The sequence below is a fragment of the Myodes glareolus genome, chromosome 3, assembly GCF_982192425.1.
Source record: "Myodes glareolus chromosome 3, mMyoGla1.1, whole genome shotgun sequence".
Lineage (NCBI taxonomy): Eukaryota > Metazoa > Chordata > Mammalia > Rodentia > Cricetidae > Myodes > Myodes glareolus.
The window spans coordinates 2,067,347-2,071,531 of NC_142028.1; the positions used below are offsets into that span (position 1 = coordinate 2,067,347).

Here is a 4,185-nt window from a genome sequence, read left to right on the forward strand (position 1 = left end):
CATAGAAGAAAAGAGACAGAAAGTAAATAGCAAAGTAATTCTAATAAACAGAAGAATTTGAAAACACAAGTGTTAAGTCTATTATTATGTTGTCTTTCAAAACTTCAGTTATATTTGGCCCAATATTTCCTAAGGATTTAAAAGATTATTCTAATCCAGATTGGTTGAGCATCTAGGATAAAGAAAAGAACTATCCAGAGACTGAAAGGAAAGAGAGGGAGTAATTAGAACAATATGTGATGACAAATATGAATGGAAATGCTTTAAATAAGCAAATTATGTAACAAGTAATTTTTATGGATAAACTGTATAGTAATGATTGCTTTTCATTCTTTAAAATTTTTCCATTTATTTACTATTTTTATGTGTGATTGCCCATGTTCAGCGGTCACAGGAATAGTGCATTAGTCAGTTTTCCCTTCCGTGTTTGTGTCCTCAGGCTCACACTCAGGTTCAGACACTCTGGACATATCTCTCTGACCTGTTTCCTGAACCTTAGAGGAGGGAACTGGATTTGTATATCAAAGAGGTTGTAAATGCTTTACTTTCTTCGTTGTCTTTGTTAGATACTTTTAATTTTCCAGAGATTATAGATTTGAAAAATAACATTTAAGTAATTAGTGAACAAAATAATCTATAATAAAGTATTCTTTTCTTTTCATTGAGTCCTAAATGTATTCAGAGGAAAACCTTCTTGTAGTTTCCTATAAGAAAGTTCTCAGTCAGAAAATCAAACCGATACAAAAGGAACAAAGAGGGGGTGTTTCAATTATGCAACAATTGATAGTTTTACATGCCTACTATATGAAGGGTATATATTGAGCATGGAGTAATATTAGTTAGCCACACTTTAAAACAACTCTGTAAGTGGCTGAGGTATAAATGAAATGCAATCACCTGTACACAGAACAGTGAGCTCTGTGGTATACCACTCCCATTCTCTCGGAGGCTGTAGCTTTCATTATGATTGCCACTGTAAATCATCTAATTGCTGGTTTTACCCAGCAAACCTTGACACATACACATGTTTATGAAAGTAATAAATGTTTCCTTCCTTCTGTCTGGTGCATTTGAAGCATTTAGACAATCCTTCTTGAAGTGTAGAAATTTAATGCATTGTGTTCTATGGAATATTTGAAAGATATCCTTGTGAACTTTCTATCCCTCACTTGTATCCATGCAAATGCCATCATACTGCCCTTTGATTTCTTTATATCTATACCACAGTTAAAGTTTAATCCAACATAAGGCATTGAACATCTATTGGGCACTCATATTTAGAACTGCTACTACTAAAAATTATACTATTGAAAAACAGGACTCTTAATCAACTGAAGATATTGAGAGGTCATTAATTAGACAATTTTAATAAACCTGCTCACTTTTATTTCAGATTTCTTCACGTTTTGTAGGTTCTATGAATATAGGAGTTGTGTTATAAGAAAAGTGTTCTTTCAAGAAAAGAATAGTTTATATAAAGAGGGCTGTTTAAATATTTTTATTCTGTTTTTTAAATTTTATATGATTCATTTTTCCCTTTATTGAAAATAGATTATCTTCTCACATAATATATCCTTATTAAGTATATTGACAAAAAAATGAATAAAATATTAATTCCAAATGATAACAAACTATGAACATTTTCTTTTGTCTGTTTAAGCTACACACTTTGGTAGCTGATGTACATTCTGTTTTCTTGACCAACTCTTTATTTGTTCATCTCTTCAGATCAAACAAAGATGTAGGATCCTTGCATGTATGATAGACACATGCATTTATAAGAAACCTACTTTCATGTAGGTTTGTGAGTCCAGTGACTGTTTAAAACTCATGTCATTATCTTTGTGACTACGGCCAGAGAGCACAGATTTGTTGAATCATTTACTTCTTCTTCAAGTTTTCAAAAGTCCATAGAGAGAGAGACATGTTGATTTTCATATACCATGAAGGTATTTTATACAACTCACCTTATTTTCTCAGAGAATATTTGTATATACTAGGTGGTGCTTGAGATGATAGCGAAGAAACTTACATATTGTTTGATATATTCATATCAAGACAGTTATTAGTGTGATGTGTAACAGCATTCTTCATAGATCTGACCAAAATGGGTTGGAATAACAACAGCAGATGTTCCATGTTTACCTATCACGATTCTGTAGATCTACATATGGAACTAGAGTTATATGAGTTGTTTTGGGGGGGAGGAGTGGTTCAAGAAATGGTTTATTGAAACAGTCCTGGTTATCCTAGAACACAGTTTCTAGAACAGGTTGGCCTCAAACTCACAGAGATCTGCCTGCCTCTGTTTCCCAAATGGGAGGATTAGAGAAATGAGCTATCCCATCCAGCAATGTGCATTTTAGGTTTTTCATATGGACATGTACTATTTTAGTATCCACCTTACCTATTATTAAAAATATATAATAATTATGTCAGAGTATATTAGTAATCATATCAGAAATAAAAACAAAAAAATAAATTTAATCAGTGTTCATGTAAATAAAACTATTTACAATTTGAAGATTTTATCTAATTATTCCATATATATCCATTTATACATGTACATCTCTCTATACCGATATTTTCAGATGCAGAAGTTATTAGTGTTTGAGGTTGGATGATCCTGGAGTAGATATTTGATATATAATGATGTCTCCTAGGTTAACTAATGTTTCATATTGAATTAAAGGGATAATTCTCATCAGAGTTAGGAAAAGCTTGCGTCTTTGCAAAGGTGTGCTATTCTGTTTAAAATTTTCATTTATAGAGATTCAAAGATTCATATATGTGCTTCTATTTGTTTCAAGCCATATATTTGCATATGTATGTGTATAGATGTGTTTAAGACTGTATGTACACATTCAAAAATAGATTTATTTTAATAGTAAATTCAAATATTTGGAGATGTTTCATTAAAACTTACTATAATAATAAAATCCCACAAAGTGACATTTGAAATAAATTGACTGTACAATGATTTCTACTCAGAACAGATTTTGTAATAAACCTGGATGTAGACTCACAACCTCACAGTGGTGACTGAGTTCATTCTGATTGTCATCACTGACCGCCCAGAGCTGAAGGCCCCATTGTTCGGACTCTTCCTCATCATCTATCTTATATCACTGATAGGCAACTTGGTCATGATCCTCCTCACCATGGTGGATTCCAGGCTGCAAACACCTATGTACTTCTTTCTCAGACATCTGATCTTGGTAATTCAACTTCTGTGGGACCCAAAATGTTCAGAAATTTTATTGTAGATCAAAATACACTTTATTTTTGGGCTACCCAGTTGTCTTTCTTTAGTATGTTCATTGTTAGTGAATTTTTTATTCTCTCTGCAATGTCTTATGACCGTTATGTGGCCATCTGCAAACCACTCCTATACAATGTCATTATGTCACAAAGAGTATGTTGGGTCCTGGTGGCAATCCCATACCTTTACAGTATATTTGTGGCTCTCATAGTCACCATAAACATTTTCTCTTCATCTTTCTGTGGCCACAATGTTTTCAGTCATTTCTACTGTCATGGTCTGCCCTTGATTTCTCTGCTCTGCTCAAATAAAGAGGCAAGTGAAATGATAATTTTAATCTTATCAATTATTGACTCGATTTCTTCTCTAGTTATCATCCTTGTCTCCTATCTGCTCATTCTCAGAGCCATTCTCAGGATGAACTCTGCTGAGGGCAGACACAAAGCTTTCTCCACCTGCGGGTCCCACCTGACAGTGGTCACTGTCTTCTATGGGACTTTGATATTTATGTATGTGCAGCCCCAGTCCAGTCACTCCATTAACACTGACAAGGTAGCTTCCATCTTTTACACCATGGTCATATCTATGTTAAACCTTTTGATCTCTAGTTTGCGGAACAAAGATGTAAAAGAGGCCCTAAGAAAGACAGGGAAAAGAATACAAAATATCTTCTCCTAAAAATTAAAGGTAGAAAATGTTGTCATACTTCACCAGAAATAAATTTATATGTGTTATAAGTTTCAGAGAAGAAAACATTAAAAACTAATGCTTCTCTGAAGAGGAGACAGTTTATAAACAAAGCATTTGAAAAATTGAAGTAACACAAAGAATATATGTATAAACCTAAACAGGATAACAATGTGTTTGCTGTATGTGATGAGACAGTTGTCTCAGATAATTTAAATTTTTTTGATTATTCAAAG

The 4,185-nt window shown here is 33.1% G+C and overlaps 1 pseudogene; it reads left to right on the forward strand.

Moving 5' to 3' along the window:
- The first annotated feature begins 3,014 nt into the window (after positions 1-3,014).
- Positions 3,015-3,940, forward strand: LOC148122505 (olfactory receptor 8K3-like; annotated as a pseudogene).
- The last annotated feature ends 245 nt before the right edge of the window (positions 3,941-4,185 follow it).